This window comes from Microcaecilia unicolor, chromosome 3 (genome assembly GCF_901765095.1).
Source record: "Microcaecilia unicolor chromosome 3, aMicUni1.1, whole genome shotgun sequence".
Lineage (NCBI taxonomy): Eukaryota > Metazoa > Chordata > Amphibia > Gymnophiona > Siphonopidae > Microcaecilia > Microcaecilia unicolor.
The window spans coordinates 468103953-468125519 of NC_044033.1; the positions used below are offsets into that span (position 1 = coordinate 468103953).

Genomic DNA, 21567 nt, shown 5'->3' on the forward strand with positions numbered 1-21567 from the left:
CCACTTCAAGCACAGGCAGCTCCTTGTGACTCTGGGCAAGTCACTTAACCCTCAGTTGCCCCATGTAAGCCACATTAAGCCTGCCATGAGTGGGAAAGCACAGGGTACAAATGTAATAAAAAAAATGTATAGGGTAGACAATTTTCAAAAAAGCCTTTTACCCAGGTAAATGGCCATTTATAACTTAACAGGTGTTTTAATGTGCAGGCTTCTAAACTTGAACTGGTTCTCCTATTTGTAAAGATACATGCATTTAAGCCAGAAATGTAATTGGAAATTAGATTTGCAATCAATAGTTGGACTTAAAGCGATCGGCTGGATAAAGATTCTGAAATAATAACAGGTCAGTACTGAATTTGATAAGAAAGCAAAGCTTAAAAATTTTGATGACTGGGACTGAGGCTTAACAGATCGCCTGTCAAATGGAAAACTCATTAACTTCTTTTCCTCTGTCAGCAAAAGCTCAGCAGTTAAAGCTTGGAACAATGGGGCATATCCACTAAAAGCACAGTAAAATTAACAAACATGTCTATCCCTGTTAGCATGTGTTAATAAGCAAGCAGATTGTATGTTAACATTTTGTCATAGCTAAACAGGTACAATGCCTTGCAAAAGTATTCATACCCATGTACAGGTTTTGCATTATGTTATCTAAATATTACTGCATTACATTAGAAGTTAGTTTCACTGATCTACACAACATACTTTACACTTTCAATGTGATGCAAAAAATATATATAGTTTAATTAGAAAAGGTACAGAGAAGGGCAACGAAAATGATAAAGGGGATTGGACGACTTCTCTAAGAGAAAAGACTAAAGCAGCTAGGGGAGATAAAATAATGAGTGGAGTAGAACGGGTAGACATGAATCGCTTGTTTACTCTTTCCAAAAATAGAACCAGGGGGCACACAATGAAGCTAGAAAGTAGTAAAGTTAGTGTTGGGGTGGTTCATGGAGAGACCTTGGAAGGAGCCAGTATTTAACTAGTTAGCAGTGATATTTAGTCCACTAACTGGTTAGGAAAGGCTAAGTCGGTTAGGGCTCTTCAGCTTAGAGAAGAGGCGGCTGAGGGGTGATATGATAGAAGTCTACAAGATAATGAGTGGAATGGAGTGGAGAGGCGTGAAGCATTTATTTACACTTTCTAACAATAATAGAACCAGAGGACATAAGATGAAGCTAGAATGTGGTAGATTTAAAACAAATAGGAGAAAGTTTTTCTTTACTCAGCGCATAGTTAGACTCTGGAACTCATTGCTGGAAAATGTAGTAACAGCAGTTGGCCGTGCTGAGTTTAAAGGGGGTTTGGACAGATTCCTGAAGGAAAAGTCCAATGAACATTATTAATTAAAATTTTTGTTTTGTTTTGGGGGTTTTGACTGGTTCCTGAGGCCTGGATTGGCCACTGTTGGAGACAGGATGCTGGGCTTGATGGACCCTTGGTCTTTTCCCAGTATGGTGGTGCTTATGTTCTTACTAGCCGTTGAGCCCATTAAAACGGGCTAGTATGGGGTTTTTCCAAGGCCCCCTCCCCTTGCCGCTGCAGGCCCCCCCCCAAGGTCGCCGCTACCAGTCCCCCCCCCCCGGAGTCGCCGCCGCCGTCGCCACCCCTCCACCTGGCCCGGGCCATCTCTTCGCTATTGAACTTATGTCGCCGAAACGCAACACGCAGATCAGCAGAGCTCCCGTCGGCCTTCCTTCTCTGCCTGTGTCCTGCCCTCATGTGACGTAACGTCGGCGAGGGCGGGATTTTGATTCTTTACCACAGAAATTTTTGCAGCTCACCGGTGGTGAAACTTTAAAGATTGAGAATAAATCTGAAGTGTTTGGTATAATACTAGATTCAAATTCACCCTTGAGTATTAAATTAATGTTCTTGTTAAGAAGTTTAATTTTCATCCTCAACAATTAAGAGTATCCAAAGTATTAGAAGCATTTCTCAGGTGGTTATTTTACCTTATTTGGACTACTGCAACTCTTCATATGAGGGAGTCAAAAGATAAACCTTGCTTTCTCTACCTCACCAGCTCTCCCTCCACTAGTCCGTTCCCCTCTCTCTCCTTCCCCTCATTCCCTTTCCTCCTTTCCTGAAGTTACTATTGAGGAAACTACACTTCTCCTTTCTTCCTCAAAATGTACCACCTGTTCCTCTGATCCCATTCCCACCCACCTTCTTAATGCCATCTCTCCTACTCTTATTCCTTTTATCTGTCACATTCTCAACCTCTCACTTTCCACTGCGACTGTCCCTGCTGCCTTTAAACATGCTGTGGTCACACCTCTCCTTAAGAAGCCTTCACTTGACCCTACTTGTCCCTCTAATTACCGACCCATCTCCCTCCTTCCTTTTCTCTCCAAATTACTTGAGCGTGCTGTTCACCGCCGCTGCCTTGATTTTCTCTCCTCACATGCTATTCTTGACCCATTACAATCTGGTTTTCGCCCTCTCCACTCAACCGAAACTGCGCTTACTAAAGTCTCCAATGACCTATTACTGGCTAAATCCAGAGGTCAATATTCCATCCTCATTCTTCTTGATCTTTCCGCTGCTTTTGACACTGTCGATCACAGCATACTTCTCGATACCCTGTCCTCACTTGGATTCCAGGGCTCTGTCCTTTCCTGGTTCTCTTCCTACCTCTCCCTCCGCACCTTTAGTGTTCACTCTGGTGGATCCTCTTCTACTTCTATCCCTCTGCCTGTCGGCGTACCCCAGGGTTCTGTTCTTGGTCCCCTCCTCTTTTCTATCTACACTTCTTCCCTTGGTTCATTAATCTCATCCCATGGCTTTTCCTACCACCTCTATGCTGATGACTCCCAAATCTACCTTTCTACCCCTGATATCTCACCTTGCATCCAAACCAAAGTTTCAGCGTGCTTGTCTGACATTGCTGCCTGGATGTCTCAACGCCACCTGAAATTAAATATGACCAAAACCGAGCTTCTCATTTTCCCCCCCAAACCCACCTCCCCGCTCCCCCCGTTTTCTATTTCTGTTGATGGCTCTCTCATTCTCCCTGTCTCCTCAGCTCGAAACCTTGGGGTCATCTTTGACTCTTCTCTCTCCTTCTCTGCTCATATCCAGCAGACCGCCAAGACCTGTCGTTTCTTTCTTTACAACATCCGTAAAATCCGCCCCTTTCTTTCCGAGCACTCTACCAAAACCCTCATCCACACCCTTGTCACCTCTCGTTTAGACTACTGCAATCTGCTTCTTGCTGGCCTCCCACTTAGTCACCTCTCCCCTCTCCAGTCGGTTCAAAACTCTGCTGCCCGTCTCATCTTCCGCCAGGGTCGCTTTACTCATACTACCCCTCTCCTCAAGACCCTTCACTGGCTCCCTATCCGTTTTCGCATCCTGTTCAAACTTCTTCTACTAACCTATAAATGTACTCACTCTGCTGCTCCCCAGTATCTCTCCACACTCGTCCTTCCCTACACCCCTTCCCGTGCACTCCGCTCCATGGATAAATCCTTCTTATCTGTTCCCTTCTCCAGTACTGCCAACTCCAGACTTCGCGCCTTCTGTCTCGCTGCACCCTACGCCTGGAATAAACTTCCTGAGCCCCTACGTCTTGCCCCATCCTTGGCCACCTTTAAATCTAGACTGAAAACCCACCTCTTTAACATTGCTTTTGACTCGTAACCACTTGTAACCACTCGCCTCCACCTACCCTCCTCTCTTCCTTCCCGTTCACATTAATTGATCTGATTTGCTTACTTTATTTATTTTTTGTCTATTAGATTGTAAGCTCTTTGAGCAGGGACTGTCTTTCTTCTATGTTTGTACAGCGCTGCGTATGCCTTGTAGCGCTATAGAAATGCTAAATAGTAGTAGTAGTAGTAGTAGTAGTCACTGTGAAGCTGCTGAATAGATACAACTGCTTCAAAATACAGCAGCTTGGTTGACTTGAGTGAATAAATTTGAGAGAGCATCTCTTCTCAAAGTGTTGCATTGGCTTCCAGTTTCCTCTCATATATAGTTTGATTGCTTGTATGTTTTTTAAATCACTTGCAGGTCAAAATTTGGTAACAAAGATACTGTCTTTTATTATCTAGTGGTAGAGATTCTTGATTAGTACATTCTTATACCCTGGTATTTCTGTGTCTAGTGTTCAGCACTGCGTATGTCTAGTAGCACTAAAGAAATGAGCACTAGTAGTAGTAAAGTAGTGAAATTAAAGAGATATTTATACTCCTCTTTTAAATATTTAGCTGCAAAGGTCTGGAACAGGATACCGAGTTGTATAGCATATGTTGACTCTTATTTTTTTGTTTAGAAAAAAATTGAAGACTTCTTTGTTCTCAGATATTGATACTGATTGATCTATGATATATTTTATTGTTTATAATATGTTTTAGTTGCAATGTCCTTGATTTTACTTACACTATGTAATTCCATTGGCTGGGATGGTCCTCTTTTTCTAAACCACACCTCTCTACTCTAAACCACACTGAATCTATATGGAGATACTGTGTACAGTATAGCTTAGTATAGTATAGTAAAGCACAAAGAAAACAACTGTCCATGCTAACAAATTTGGTTGAAAATGTAATTTGCTGGGTAGTTAAAATAAAATAAAATAGTTCATTTGATACTTCACAGACACCAATCAGGAGAAAAAAAAAATAAAATGACAGTATAAAAATACATGGTGAGTGCTTCATTCATGAAGTGTTCTTAGTTGTCCTCTACGTATTCTCCAGAATTTGTCACCTAAGATTAAATGCTAAAAAATGCATTTAGGCCACAAAATTCCAAGGTTAGTTTAGGGAACAAAGTGTTTCTGTGCATGAAAGAAGAGCAGGACTTTGTATGTGATGATCTTAAGGTGGTCAAAGAGGTAGAAAAGGCAACGACAAAAGTCAGAAAGATATTGGATGCATAGAGAAAGGAATGACCAGCAGAAAAAAAAAGAGGTGATAGTGAGAACTCATATATAAAGGGTGGGGCAAAAAAAAAAAAAAAACCCAAAACCCTAGAGGTTTTTTGTTGCCATTTTCTTAGCAACTGCTTTGAATTTCAATGACAAATTTTACATACTTATTTAGTCATCATCTTATTATTAAATAACATGTAATTACCATCACAAAATGCCTAGCCATCCGCCTGGGGCTTCCCCATAGCCACTTAGAGGGTCTATCCCTAGCACAGCTCAGGTCTGCATGTAGCTGCCACTTGAATGGGCTGTGCCAGCAATGCCACACGGCAGCCGCTAGCTCGGCTTAGTAAACAGGGTGGGTAGGAGTGAATATCACTGCTGTAGCCGATTTTCAGGTGAATTTCTTTTTTTCTACTACCTGAGGTGGCGACAAATCATTTTGAGTTTGAATTGTTTTATTTCTCCTTTAGAAAAATGTACTGCACTGAAGCATACCATTATTGAAGAGATTACCATACTTCATATGACCTTATCTGCCCTTTTTGTTTTCAAGCATATTGACCACTATCTCAATGAACCAGGTTGTGCTATGGATCAGGAATTCTTGCTGCTTTTGTGGTTGTTGAATTGGAACAATTGGTAAGAGGTCTCACTTGGCTGGTGGGAAAAGATTAAGGATTTAAAAGGAATTATGGTACCATGGTCATATTACAGATTGTTAGAATTAGATCTGACTCTGGTAGTTTCTCCTTGAAAAATAAGTAATTTGTATACCACTTACAAGTTAATAAAAAACAATCAAAGAGAAGTACAAGCAGCAATAAAACTACAACGTTCCTCCTTTCTATACCCAGTATAACATATACAATTAACCCTCGACTTTAAAAATCCTAAAAGTCATTAGAAAAATTTAGTTCATTTCTCTTCCCTTACAAATAGCCTAATGAAACTCCTCTTCAGCTGACACCACTCTCTCCAGGGAATGGCCAGGTATTTAAGGCTTTCTGAACCCTTCATAATATTCAATCATTCAGAGTTCGGGTGTTAATCTTCTCCATCTCATAGGAGCTGCCACAGACAAAGGTCTGTCTCCGAGATAAGAGCTTCCAGTTTGATGCACTGATGCTTAAACCAATATATCCAGCATAAAGTATCTACATGCAAAGGATGCATGTACTTTGTATTTATCTGTGCTGGTAGAAAGTTTAGGATAAAATCATGCATTCCTATAGCAAAAAAAAAAAAAAAACCCTATGCATTCTTTGGATGCTGATGCCTACTTTTAGCAGGTCAGACGGCTGCAAATTTAGGCCTGGTGAATTTACATCAATACATCAGTGCTTATCCAAGTAAGGGGGGGGGAGGGAAGAAGGTGTGGAAGAAGAGACCCCCCACCTCCGCCCAGGCAACAATGCAGCATGTGACTGCAGCTGAGCCCCCTAGAAATGGCTGTCACACCTGTAGGTGATCCAACCCTTACACAGAGACATACAACAGGAGCTGGGACGCTGCACAACATACAGGGGGAAATCCTCACAGAGTTAAGGGTGCTCTGTGAAGACCAGGGCAGCCAGAATGAAGGCCATGAACCTAATTTTTGTTACATAGTTTGCTGTTTTATTTTTGTCACAAATACAATGTTCACAGTTATTTGCATACAAAGGTCTCTGCCTCCACTCTCTAAAAAAGGTGTACATTCCCTGATATGCAAGGCTGACAAATGCTGTGGTTTAAACACTACTAAAAAATTATGAAAATACTCAGATTATTATTTTTTCTCTCCAAGCAGCTCATCTTAGCAAAGATGTTCAGGCCTTTTTTTTTAAACTTACTATTTTAAGTTATTTTTAATTTTTGAAATATAGAAAAGCTCATGTATTCAAGAAATTTGTTTTGCAATCTAATAAATAGTATGGATTAGCTTATCTAAGACTATTTGTTTTTTTAATGTGTATGTAAACCTTGCTGATTATTTCTTGTAATTCCTGGAAATGTCCAGCTTTTCGTATACTGGGATCCACTTTGAACCGTGAGTAATTAGTGGAATACAAGTTTCATTGTTAATGTTAGTGATACTAGGCAAACCCTGGAAAAGGGAGACTATAGAAAGAGAGTCAGGAGAGACAGAGGTGTCCAAAGGGCCCTCAGTGTACACATTCAGAGCAGCTTAACCAGAGGGCTACCTACTTGAGGGGGATCCAATGTGTCCTACATCATAAGAAGACCCAGTGGGACTCAAACCTGGCATACCCAGGATCCCACACCATTCCCCAAAACATTATGCCATGCCTTCAGTAGCTAGAAAAGAGGTGACAAGGAACGTGTAATGGGCTACTACAGCCAGAAATAGCCTTTGAACCTAGGTTGTCCACGCCAACACCTGACGCAGATGTAAGGTATATGGAAGCTACTGCCAGCTTTCACAATGGGGGGGGGGGGGGGCACATGACTGCAATCTCCCTTTCCAGTCCTTTCTCCCAAGCTCATGGCTGTAAGGCATGTTAGTGGGACCTTTCCTGAGAGGAGACCTTTGGTCAGATATCGCCCTGTCAGGTCCTGGGAACACCCTAGTCCCTTAGGTGGTGAGGAGATGCTCAAATAATCTGTCTGAGAGGTATGTGCAAGCACTGGCAATGCTACCCCCCAGCAAGTACATGACCTTCCCACTGGAACTGGTAAGCCCCCAGAGGCAACAGCCACCACAGATAGCAGGTAGCAACCAAGCAGGTCCTGTGTGGCCCCAGTAACAGCTTCACACTGACCTGTTTGTCAATTTCTTCTATGTCTAGATGTTCAAATCAGACTTTATACAGATGATATGCAGTTCTTTTTTTATGGCCACTGAGTCTGTTGAGAAGAGTTTGCAATTTTTAACTATCTGTCTTCAGTCAGTGAGGGCTTGAATGAGTGCTAATCACTTTGAATTGAATGGGGCCCATATTTAGACCATGGGAGGCAACCTGGCTAATTCCCACAGTTGGTGGTCAGCCCTGAAATTCAATGCCGGGACATTTCCGGTGATTGGTATTGAATATCTGGTTTATTTTTGGCTGGTTTAAACTTAAGCAGCTATGTTAATATTCAGAGATAGCCAGTTAAATTTAAACCAACCAAAGATATTCCAGCTATTTATGCAACCCAATGTGGCTGCTTACAATAGCCGGCTATGCACTTAATATTCACGGATAGCCAGCTGGCACCTTAACATAATAACCTGGACAAAATAGCTCTAACAAAATAGTCCATAGCCCTTTACAAAATTAAGAAATATAGTAAAAACTCTGTCTCCATCCCTCTGGGGGTCCAGCTTCCCTTCTCCCCCTCTATCCCCCTCTCCCTCATCTCTGTCCTATTACCCCCTTTCCTGTATTCTGGCACCTATCTCCATTCTACCCCCTTCCCATGGTCTGGAAATGCATCTCTTACCCTTCCTTCCTTCCCACCTACCTCCCAACATACTCCAGCATGTCTCCCTCTTCCTTCTGCCTAACTCTCCACAGTTTGGTATCTCTCCCCCCCTCCCCCCGGCAATCCTCCAATATTCCTGTGGTCCACCGGCAGCATCAACAAGCTGCTTTAGCCATAGGCGTAGACTGGGGGGGGCGAGGGGGGGCAATGCCCCCCCAAACGACGCGAGGCGCCGCCGTGCCATTACTTAAAAAAAAAAAAAAAAAACATGCAGGCACGCGCTCCTCTCCGTCCGCTTGGCTTCCCTGCCCTCTCTATCTGCGTCCCGCCTTCCTCTGACGTCATTTCCTTTCGGGCGGGACGCAGACAGAGAGGGCAGGGAAGCCAAGCGGACGGAGAGGAGCGTGTCCGTCTACCCCTCTCTCTTCCTCCCTCCCTCCGGCGCAGGCAGCAGTCTTCCAGCGTTCCTGGCAGCGGTAGCGTTGTACACGCTGCCTTTGGCTCTGCCCCGAAGCCTTCTCTTCAAGTTCCTGTTCCCGCATAGGTGGGAACAGGAACTTGAAGAGAAGGCTTCCGGGGCAGACCGAAGGCAGCGTGTACATCGCTACCACTGCCAGGAACGCTGGAAAAGCTGAAGACTGTTGCCTGCACCGGAGGGAGGAAGAGAGGGGGTAAACGGAGTCACCATCTTGGACCTCGGGGGGGGGGGAGCAGAGGGAAGATGGATGGGACTGGGAGGGGTGGGAAGCAGAGGGAAGGAGCAGGAGTTGAATGGGACTGGGAGGGGTGGGAAGCAGAGGGAAGGAGCAAGAGATGGATGGGACTGGGAGGGGTGGGAAGCAGAGGGAAGGAGCAGGAGATGAATGGGACTGGGAGGGGTGGGAAGCAGAGGGAAGGAGCAGGAGATGAATGGGACTGGGAGGGGTGGGAAGCAGAGGGAAGGAGCAAGAGATGGATGGGACTGGGAGGGGTGGGAAACAGAGGGAAGGAGCAGGAGATGAATGGGACTGGGAGGGGTGGGAAGCAGAGGGAAGGAGCAAGAGATGGATGGGACTGGGAGGGGTGGGAAGCAGAGGGAAGGAGCAAGAGATGGATGGGACTGGGAGGGGTGGGAAGCAGAGGGAAGGAGCAGGAGATGAATGGGACTGGGAGGGGTGGGAAGCAGAGGGAAGGAGCAAGAGATGGATGGGACTGGGAGGGGTGGGAAGCAGAGGGAAGGAGCAGGAGATGAATGGGACTGGGAGGGGTGGGAAGCAGAGGGAAGGAGCAAGAGATGGATGGGACTGGGAGGGGTGGGAAGCACAGGGAAGGAGCAGGAGATGAATGGGACTGGGAGGGGTGGGAAGCAGAGGGAAGGAGCAAGAGATGGATGGGACTGAGAGGGGTGGGAAGCAGAGGGAAGGAGCAAGAGATGGATGGGACTGGGAGGGGTGGGAAGCAGAGGGAAGGAGCAGGAGATGAATGGGACTGGGAGGGGTGGGAAGCAGAGGGAAGGAGCAAGAGATGGATGGGACTGGGAGGGGTGGGAAGCAGAGGGAAGGAGCAAGAAATGAATGGGACTGGGAGGGGTGGGAAGCAGAGGGAAGGAGCAGGAAATGAATGGGACTGGGAGGGGTGGGAAGCAGAGGGAAGGAGCAAGAGATGGATGGGACTGGGAGGGGTGGGAAGCAGAGGGAAGGAGCAAGAGATGAATGGGACTGGGAGGGGTGGGAAGCAGAGGGAAGGAGCAAGAGATGGATGGGACTGCGAGGGGTGGGGAGCAGAGGGATGGACCAGGAGATGGATGGAATTGGGAGAGGTCAGGCACAGCAGAGGGAAGGAGCAGAAGATGGATGGGACGGAGGGATGGTGAGCAGAGGGAAGGAACAGAAGATGGATGGAACTGGGAGGGTTGGGGAGCAGAGGGAAGGAGCAAGAGATGGATGGGACTGGGAGGGTGGGGAGCAGAGGGAAGCCTACTGGAAAGAAGACACTGCATAAAACAGAAGACACTGGGATCAAAGCGAATAGAAAAACTAAATGATCAGACAACAAAGGTAAATAAAAGTATTTTATTCATAATTTATTAATTGAAATGTGTCAGCTTTTTGAAATGTGCATCTGTGATATTTTGCCTGTAAATTTCATTTCCTTCCTCCATATTAGCATATTCATTTGCATATTTATATATGCAAATGATATGCTAATATGCTCCGCCCATTCTTTGCCCCCCCAAATGAAACAGTCAAACTACGCCTATGGCTTTAGCTGGCCCCAGAAGCATTTTCTCTGTTGTGTCCTGCTTACATGGACACAGGACATTGTATCAGGTGAGGCAGGACACAACAGAGGGAACGCTTCAGGAGCTGCCTGAAGCAGCTTGTTTTTCTTTTGATGCGGCTGATGGCCCACAGGAATGTTGGAGGATCAGGCAGAGGGGTGGGCCCTTTTGTCAAGGGGCTTATTTGTCAGTGGCCAAATTTGGGCAGGCCCTTTTGTCAGGTACTGATTTGCCGGGAGCTATTTTGTCAGGGCATTTTAGTTTGGTTGGTTGTTTTTTTTTTTTTGGGGGGGGGGGGCTATTTTGTATTTGGGCCTTTTTTTCAGAGCTTTTTTGTCTGTACTATTTTGACCGCTTACAATAGCCGGCTTGCAGTTGTTATGTTTTAAGCTGTGTTAATCTACTGTGTTAACTAAAAAAAGAAAGGCCAGTTCTTTGTATGCTATTACAAAAAACTGACCTTTCCTTCTCTATTTAACACAGATAAAGGACATGCTTGCAGTGATGTAACCAGTTATTTTTGAAGACTGTTGCTCTGGGTTCTGATTGACCCAGAAGCGCATTTTGACCTGGGTTTTACTGGCTTTTTTTTCCAGTCTTATTCAGGAAGAAAAGAGTGACAGATCTCCTTACTGCGGCTCTCTGAACAGTTATATGTCCTGATCTTCCCAGATACTTTTTAGAAAGTAAACAAATGTTTGGATAATTTTATAATTGATCCATATATCAGTTATATGTTAGTTAGTTAGTTAGTTAGTTATTTGTTACATTTGTATCCCACATTTTCCCACCTTTTTGCAGGCTCAGTGTGGCTTACATATAACTGATAACGGTCTGAATTTGGTTAGGAGAGTGAGTAGTACTGTTTCAGTGCTGATTGCACTTTTTTTGTTCATTGTTCAATTTTAAAGACAATAAACAATTTAAGTTGTTGCCTCTGTCTGTCTGGACTGATAAAGAATCCTGGTGGTTTGTGTGTTGGGTTTGTGAGTGCTTTTTGGGAACTGTGGGACCACTGGGAGTGTGGCCCCAGTAACCTAGAAATCATTGGGGATAATTTGAGAGATACTCACCCAGAGATGGTTGTGACCCAGTTAGTGGGAGGAGGGTGCTAGTATAGATCACAAGTGGCAGGTGGACCTGAGCTGTGCTGGGGATAGACCCTCTAAGTGCCCACGGAATAATCCAGGCTGGTGGCTAGGCATTTCATGACAAGGGGAATGTCTTTAAATCACAGATCTTGTTTCTGTCTGGCAAGGCCTTCCCTTCTTTGGTTCCAGAAGTTTTTTCCAGTTCTTAAGAGTTTAAAGTATCTTGGCATCTGGATGGAAACTAATGTATCTTTGGTAATTCAAGTTAGAACTGCTTTCTGGAACATTTTCTTTATACTGTGACTAGTCAGAAGACTGAAGTATTTATCTTATGTTAATTTTAGAACTGTTCTACCGTGTGTAATTACACCATTGTTCTCTGTATCTAGGAGGACCTTTAGGTAGGATTTGGTCTTTGCAAATTGCACAGAATGTCACTACAAGCCAAAACAACCAAAAAGTAGAAACAAAACCTTACTTCTCACCACAAAAGCTCAGGTTGTATATGTAGGGAGTGGATTATTTCTCAAGTTTTTGTTTTTTCACTATTGAATGCCACTGCCCATTTACTTACAGATACACCTTGATTATCTCACATAACACCGATTCTTAAAGATCTGCACTGGTTGCCTATTCAGTGGAGGATTAGATTTTAGGTTTTTACGTTGATTTTCAAGGCACTGAATAATGATGTTCCTATCATTGTTGCCAGCTCCTTGAGAATCTGTCGTCCTTCTTGGACCTTGGACCTTGAGTTCTATAGATAAACTAATACTTAATATTCATTATTTTCACCACATCAGATTAACAGAATATTGTGCTTCCACGTATTATATTGAGGGGGCAAAACTATGGAATTTTTTATCTTTCAGTTTACGAAGTATTACCTGGTTTTTCAATTTAGCAAACATTTAAAAGCACATCTTTTTACTCATGCTTTTGATGCTGCTTAGAGATATGTTTAATGAGATGCTGATGTTAGCTGTTTTCGTTACTGCATTTGAACTGATTGGATTCTCTTTTATTACTGCACTTCATCTGCTTGGAATTTATTTTGTATGTTTATATATTTTTATATGTATGTGATATTGTGATTCACCTATGGTTGTAGGATAGTGTGGAATATAAATTTTTTAAAATAAATAATACCTAGGGCAGGGGGCCCCGGCCTCAAGGTCTACTGAACATGAGGGCCAGTACAGGGATATAGGTACATGATCCTGGACATTGTAAACCTCAATGATGGGAATGGATGGCCATATGTCCCCAACTAAATGAAATCTATTACTCAAAAGGAGATGTGGAGGATTGGCCAAAAAAATGGGAGAGAACTGAAGAGGGATGTGAAGCGCAAGGCTGGAGAAAAGCCATCAGATGTGGACCCTATGAAGCTCAGCCTTGAGGTGCACATGGTACAGAGGCCTATTCCCAGGGACTCCAAACTCCACCCAGCTTCTCATGCAGGCAGACACAAAAGGGTGTGTCCACTATAGTACAATATGCACATATCCCTACAGTTACTTAGTTTCAGCATTAAAACAGTAAATACATAAATAGCATAAAACAGTGTCTTGCAAAGTCCACTTCTGTCCCTTGTGCTGACCAGTGCCTGTGCTGTATCTTGTCCAGCAGCCAGATACTACAAAAAGCAAGGAGTCCTTTGTTAGCAGAGACATGAGGCAGACCAGATCTCAGGTCATTTCCCTCTGCCTGAAGGGGAAGGGTAGAATCAAAGGTTTCTGCCTACCTGGAGACAGTGGCAAATGGGGACTTCAGTTGGTCATGGCTCCCAGGGTTCAACTGCCTGATAATGAGGGGAAAGAATGGAGAGCATAAGAGTCAGCTTCTAAGGTGCTGAGGATTCAAGGCTGATGATAATCCACCTCCACCTTAGCAATGTTGATACAATGTTGAGGGCCAAAATGGCATCTAAATCACTTTATTTAGCTGTCATTCTCCCCAAAACATTTTCATGTGTGAGCCATTATTTAAAAAATACCTTTATCTCTCAAACATCTAAGTGCCTGCAGATAAAATGTTATGCCCTATAAAAATGTGCATCTAGGGATTTTCAAACCTCCACAGCCCCCACTTGCAACGACATCCTAAAAAAAGGGCCCCTAGCAGGAAGCCCAACTTCAGCAATGCTGAGATTGAGCTCATAGTCAATCTATTTGCTCCCAAGGGACAAATAATTTCTACTTAGACCAAGCAGAAAGAATCGATGACAATATGCCACAGGTGCTGTGGAGGACTTGCAGCCCATCTGCTTATCCTCCTAGCCTACTCCAGGGTTACTCCCTGGTCCACCCCAATCCACCTAGAGCCTCCATTTCAGGTGCCTAGAACTCCCTCCAGTTGCCTGCCAGGTGCTGTGGAGGACTTGCAGTCCATCTGTATATCTTCTCAGTGGTCGGAGAGAGACCCCGACCATGCAGCAATAGACAACACTAAGAACCTCACCTAGAAAACCATGATGAATTTAAGTATGAATGACCAATGTGCAATGACACCTCAAAAAACACTTTACCAGATGCTCCTAATACTAACACTGCTCATCCTTACAATCAGGACTTCCACACTTGTATGGGGGGATGAACAGATGATCCTGATCCTCACACACCACAGCTGGTGTTTTATCACCCTCACAGAGTTCAGACTAACGCATACCACAAACAGCCTAACTGATACCGCATGTGAACTCAACCATTTGATAAACCAGAACAAAGAAGGAAGCCAAACATACCACAATAACTCCAGGAAATGAATCCAAAGGCAGCTGATCAGGGTTTCAGCAGAACCCTCAAAAGAGGAAAACTAACTTCCTATTCCCATTGGATATATTAATGCACGATCAGTGATAAATGAAGCTGAGATAATCAGAGACTGGATTGAACAAGAAAAACTAGGCCTGGTCTTCATTACTGAAACATGACTGCTCTAAGGATAACACAATCCTCAATTAAATATGCCCTATGGGATATAAAATATCCCATTAGACCAGGGCACAGAAAAAAGAGGAGGAATAGCAGTCCTATACAGATTCTTTTTTCAGACCGAAACTATTGCAGAACTCATAACCTCACAACTGGAAATATCTGCCATCAAAATAAGAGATGACTCATGCTCAGGCCACCTTTGTGATGCTTTGATATATAGACCACCAGGTGGACAGTTTCAATCGGACTTCATGGACTTTATCTCAAATGTCAGCATGTCTTACTCAAATATCTTGGTCACAGGAGACATCAACCTTCATCTAGAAACATGGCAGATGAAAACACCAAGGAATGCAAAGAATTCCTAATGTGGGACTTCCATACCCCCCAGCTCCAAAAACACATATTAAAAGTCACCCACTGGACCTCTTTACCTACAGGTTCACCACCAATCAAGACCTTTATGTGGGAGACTACAAGTGGGAACAAGTACCTTGGTCAGATCACCACAGACTTCATCTAACATTAAACTGGAGGCATACACCGACTCAACCAAAGAAAACACAAACACAATACATATCCCGAGAAAAAAATCACTAGTGAGAAATTCTGGGACAGAATCCATAATGACACCAAATGTATCCCAACAGAGGCCACTGAATTCCTCACAACCTAGGATGAAAATTGCAAATAATAGACAAAATCACCCCTTTAAAGATGAAACAGCAACCCAGAGTGAAACCATCCCCCTAGTTCCACGAGGTACTGAAAAAAGCTTAAACTCTAATGCAGGAAGCTAGAGCAAAAATGGCAAAAATGTAGAGATGAAAAATCAAAACTTGCATGGAAAGATATCATCAAATGCTACATGGTGAGTATAAGACGCAAAATGGAAATACTAAAGCGAGCAGGTTGGAACCGACTACAGAAACGTAAAGAACTTATATGGACTAATAAACAATCTAATAGATAAAAATCTTGTGACATCAAAAACTGAGGCAGCCCCATCTGCAATTGATTTAGCATAATACTTTGAAAAAAAGATCATTGACCTAAGAAAGGGACTAATACAAGACAGTAGAAACCTAGAACTTTACATCGAAGAACTAGAAGAACAGCAAATAGGAATCATAGCAGACAGTCTCCACCCACACTCGAAGCAGTTGCCCACTCTGTGAAGAAGCTCTCCAGGACCTACTGCATATTAGATCCCTGCCCCAACTACCTAATGAAAGATGCCCCAGCACACTTTACAATTCAAATTCACTCCCACATATCATTCATGCTAACCAACGGCCTATTCCCAATGGAGAGAGGTATAATAGTACTGACACCAATCCCAAAGACTATGCAAAAGAGCAGAAGTGAAATCTTGAACTACAGACCAATGACCTCCATCTCACTCATGACCAAGGTAACTGAATGCCTGGTCTCCAGTCAACTAATAGACTACCTCAACAACTTCTCCATAATCTATAATTCCCAATCAGGATTAAGGCTTCAGTTCAGCACTAAAACTGTTCTTACAATCTTACTAGTCAACTTCAAAAGTGAAATCAGCAAGGGCAAGAAAGTCCTGCTTCTACAATTTGACATGTCAAGCACATTTAACATGGTCGACTTCCAAATCCTACTAAGAATGCTAGACAAACTGTGTATCAGAGGCGAGGTACTACAATGGTTTAAAGGATTCCTATCATCAAGATCCTACCAGGTCAAAATGAACAATATACTCTCCCCTCATGGAAGGCAGACAGTGGGGTACTGCAAGGCTCACCAATCTCACCCGCACTGTTCAACATAATGATGATACCACTGGCAAGGACACTACCAAAGCATGGCTTCAACCTTTTAATCTATGCTGATGATGTATCTATACACATACAAACAAAAGGAAAGTCCAAATCTCCCATAAAATCAAACACAAACCACAAAAAATGGCGGAAGATAAACCAAAACAGACCAGAAAAACCATAAGGAGTAAGAGCACCAGACAAGTTTAATGGGACCCATTAAACCTTTCTGGTGCTCTTACTCCTTATGGTTTTTCTGGTCTGTTTTGGTTCATCTTCCGCCATTGTTTGTGGTTTGTATCTATACACATCCCATTTAGTCAAGACATGTCAGAAATAAACACCTTAATAACTCAATATCTTGGAATCCTGGACCACAATATTCAAACTCAAACTCAACAGAGAACAGATTAAATTCTTAGTGTTCACATCCAGTTATTGCAAGGAGTCCTTCTCCAGTATTACCCTTGACAGCACCACCTACCCAATAGCAGACAACCTGAAAATCCTAAGAATTGCACTAGACTGATACCTGTCCTTCAAAGTACAAAGAAAGAATACTGTGACCAAAATATTCCATACACTGTGTAAATTGAGGCACAACAGAAGCTACTTTCCAAGAGAAGTCTTCCAAATGCTTGTACAAACCCTAACCCTTGCACACATTGACTACTGTAACAGTGTCTATGCAGGCTGCAAAGATTCAGTTATTAAAAAAAAAAAAAAAAACTTCAAACAGCACAAAACACTACCGCCCTACTGATCTTTGGAAAATCGCACTTTTGAAAGAGCCAACCCACTGCTGCAAGCCTTGTACTGGCTTCCTATGTAGGCAAGGATAACATTCAAGCTCTATACACTAGCATACAGAATCATCTTCGGTATGGCTCCGGAATACATGTAGAACTTAATAAACCTACTGCTATGCAACATACACACGGAAGCACAAAGCTATCTCACACTCCACTTCCCCAACTGCTGGAGTGTATGATACAAGACAGTTTACTCAACAGGCTTCACCTACCTATGCACTAACAGCTGGAATGTACTGCCTAAATCATGGAGGAGCCTAGATACTTACCTGATCTTCCGTAAAAAAGAAAGGCCCACTTCTTCAAAAAATCCTTCCACAAAACTCCACTGTGAATTAGCTTTGACTAGCCATCACTCTTACTCAGCAATGTCTCCTCTATCCCTTGCCTGTTCATGACCCCTCATTACCTTCTGCTAATAGATCTACCTGCCCACTCTGCCACTCTTCCCCTGTTCTTCATGTTTCCTCCTGCCTCACTTCTCCCCTATCCCTTTTCAAGCCACTTCAATTCTATACAGTATAATTCAGATACCCTATCTTATTGTATTTCTTAGTTTCACATAATAAATTCATTCAAGTATGTTTGTGTTTTATCCCAACATTTCCATGATTCTGCTGAACTTTTATAAGAAAGATAATGATTAGTGAGTAATGTTTTCCATATGCTGATAACATGTGATGCTGATAGCATGTGATTCCTGAATCTAATGATGATGTGGCTTTGATTCTTATCAATAAAAAGAAGAGGGCTGAAGTGTATCTGTGAGCCAGTCCTGTAGAATCTCTGCGGTTCAAGAGACTCAGGAATTCACTCCGCATTGGTCTTTGCTTTTATGTGCTTGGGGGGGGGGGGGGGGGAGGTCTGAGTTTGATGTGTGAGGGGAAGTGGTCTATGGTGTAGAACTAAGTCAATTTGTTCTGTAGGACCTGGGTGGTAGCGGGGAAGGTAGTATAGTGTGAGGTGTGGGTGAGGAAGGCATCGAGAAACTGGGTAACACAGTTGGAGAAGGTAAGCTGGGTGAGGTCTGCATTAACTGTGCACTAACTGAAAAGTGCTGGTGGCAAGAAAGGTGAATGAGGCAGCGACCTTAAAATGGACTGGCATTGGACTATTCCTGTGTGTCATGGCCTGGAGGAGGGGTTGTTTCTGCTGCTATATGGCAGGCCTGTCAAAGCAGTATCTAGTAAGGCATTGCTGGTCAGTGAGGTCCATGAAGCAGGTTCTGGGCCTAAATAATCTTAGACTGGGATATCTCCTCCTGAGTCCTCTCTCCAAACTCTCATCCATATCCAGCAAAGCTTCAACCACAATAGCATTCAGCACAGCCATGATTGATGTACAGATGTCCCACCATCACAGGTGCAACCCACTAGCCCAATATACCACTGTGTACTCCTCTACCTACTGAACCCAGTGAGACCCAGCACTAGCACTCAACACTCACTCTCCCAACAACAGCAAACAGTCTTCACACAAACAGCAGCAACACAAGGCATAGTGACAAACTGGAAGTGGACAAACAAAGGAACAATGAGAGACAGAAGACAAGCAGGTAAGGAGTTTGAATGGGAAGTGTGAGGGTTTGGGACAGTGAGGGTTTGGTGGGGGGCAAGCTATAGAGCAAGGGATGGGTGTGGCTGGGGGGCTAGCAGGTGTGGCCAAGGACCTCAGGAGGTGAGACACAGTGGAGGCATGGCAGGAGATGTGAGGATCAAAAGGTTCAGACAGGGGCAAAGAAACAAAGGTTACAGACCATTCAGCAACTTTCCACATTAACATAAACCAACAATTCCACCTCTTCACTCTCCAACTCAGCAAAATCACAAATGGGTCCAAAGACAAGTTTGGTCTTGAGCTAGTTGCTTTTAAGGCATGTCTAAATCATGATGTTTTTCTTTCCAGCACAAGGAAATAATTTTGCTGTTATTGAAAAAAAAAAAAAGCACGTTACATAACACCACCCATCTCACACCCACAACACCCCCCTGAAACACACTCTCAAAAGGTTTTTCTTTTTTGAATATCAAACTTAAACTTTTTCTTGTTTGATTATATGCTTTATGTGAGAAGCATGCCCATCTGCCCCTTATGCTATTTTTTGTATGTTTGTTTTTCTTTTGATTGTGAGCCCCTGTATGAAATAATTACTGTGGTAATCAGGTAGTCATTTAAACAAATCCCTTCTCCTTCTCCTTTTCTTATATTATACTCACCTATATGAGTGAAAAATACACCTCATTTGTAGAAACCAACAATCAATATCAGGATGACACAGTGTGCAAAAACTCCAAACATACCAAGGGGATGGTTTCCTGAGCAACAAGGCTCCATAAAAGGTAAAAAACAGCTCTCCATTTATATTTCTTTATGTTTAAAGTGGTTTGTCAATAGAAGAATCATGCAGTGAGCCTCCAGTTCACATTTTCATTAGCAGTGAAAATGCAATGATTCATGGACACATCCATTTTATTAGTAAACTAACTTTGAACTGAGGCTAGTTTCTTTCGAAGGCCAGCAGATTTCTTTGTACTGAACAATGAGGTTGATTGACTGTGTTTAACCCACCTTAGGTGCGCAGAGGCACATATTTAGGTCTTCCCAAATAGAAAATGTTATATAAAGGACTACTTGAGAGACATTTAGATGCATATTCAGCATAACTCTAAATTATTCAAAGCTGTTTTAATGGCTGAGAATTGTGGAGATCTTGTGAGACTGAGCATCTAAATGGCAGATTGAATTTAATGTGGACAAGAGCATTGTGATGCCTGTAGGGAGCAATAATCCTACTAGAAGTACAAATTCTTGGCTTCTAAATTAAGAGTCACTACCCCAGAAAAAGATCATGGAGTCATTGTGGATAAACTAATATCCAAATGTTTGTCCGGTTGCAGATCGACTTCACTATTATACAAACAAAAGAACTGCTGTCAAAAAATGACTAAGAACAACTAAATAGTATGCCACGCTAGCGGAAAAGGCCTCAAAGAGCTTCCAGGTCTTGAATTGATCTGTTGAAGCTATATCGGGTCAAAAGGACCCTGCTTTCATCATTGGCACAAAAAAACGCTGCTGCTGCTTAGACTGTTTTTAATTATTTTGCTTAGTTTTTAATTGTTTTACTTATTGGTTTTATTTTACTAATGTTACTATCAATGTTAGATAAACACCACACTTATCTTTATAGTGGGTGCTTCATGGATCGCGTATATTGCTGAATTCTTCTCTCTCAGGTACATGTGCGGGGCCGACGATGGCCAGCGTTTCACAAGGCTGCTTCAGGGCCTCTGTCGCACACTTTAGAAGAAAGGTCAGCCCAATGTATCACTATTTAGTTGTTCTTAGTAATTTTTTGACAGCAGTCATTGTGGATAAATACATTCAAAATCTCTGCTCCATTTGCTTTGGCTGCTAAATAAGAAAATGGAATAGTAGGAATTATCTAAAAAAAAAAAAAAGGGGTGGAGAATAAAACTATCATTAAGCGTCTGCATAGGTCCCTGGTGTGCCATTGTGGTCACCTCATTTGAAAAAGGACGTAGTGGAATTGGGAAAGATTCAGAGAAGTGCAACAAACATGATAAAGGGAATGTAACACCTATGGTATGAATAACGGCTAAACAGGTAAGTGCTTTCCAGCTGGGAAATAAAATTATAAGTGGAGTAGAATGGTTAAATGAGGAATGGTTGTTTAATCTGTCAAACAACACAGAAACAAGAAGAGGATGCGGTCAAGATGACAAATATAGCCAGCAAAAAAAGCACAAAGGAGCCCTCAAGACTAGAACAGTGTAGAAAACTTTAATGCCAAAGACCTTCTAAACAATCTACTTTAAGGGGACCATATAAAATAAGTGTGAGGATTAACCTGCTTATAATCGAACGAGAATAACGCCCAAGTTCCGACCTAAATCGGGAGATGGGCGTTCTTCTCACAAAAACAAATAAAGCGGCATAATCGAAAGCCGAACTTTGGACGCTTTCAACTGCACTCCGTCGCGGATGCGGACAAAGTTGACGGGGGAGTGTCGGAGGCGTGGTGAAGGCGGAACTGGGGTGTGGTTATCACCCGAACAGAGATGGGCGCCCTTCGCCGATAATGGATGCGTTTGTAGCTAGAATTTAGGGCACTTTTCCTGGACCCTGTTTTTTGACGAATAAGGCCCCAAAAAGTGCCCTAAATGACCAGATGACCCCCAGAGGGAGTCGGGGATGACCTCCCCTGACTCCCCCAGTGGTCACTAACCCCCTCCCACCACAACAAATGATGTTTCACAACTTTTTACTTTCACCCTCAAATTTCATACCCTCCTCCCAAGCAGCAGTATGCAGGTCCCTGGAACAGTTGTTAGGGGGTGCAGTGGACGTCAGGCAGG

The 21567-nt window shown here is 43.1% G+C and overlaps 1 long non-coding RNA gene across 1 annotated transcript; it reads left to right on the forward strand.

The window, feature by feature from the left end:
- Positions 1–1012: 1012 nt before the first annotated feature.
- Positions 1013–20548, forward strand: LOC115467372. Its single transcript, XR_003941686.1, has 3 exons — positions 1013–1088; positions 5467–5469; positions 20537–20548. It is a non-coding gene; the product is annotated as an uncharacterized LOC115467372 (long non-coding RNA).
- The last annotated feature ends 1019 nt before the right edge of the window (positions 20549–21567 follow it).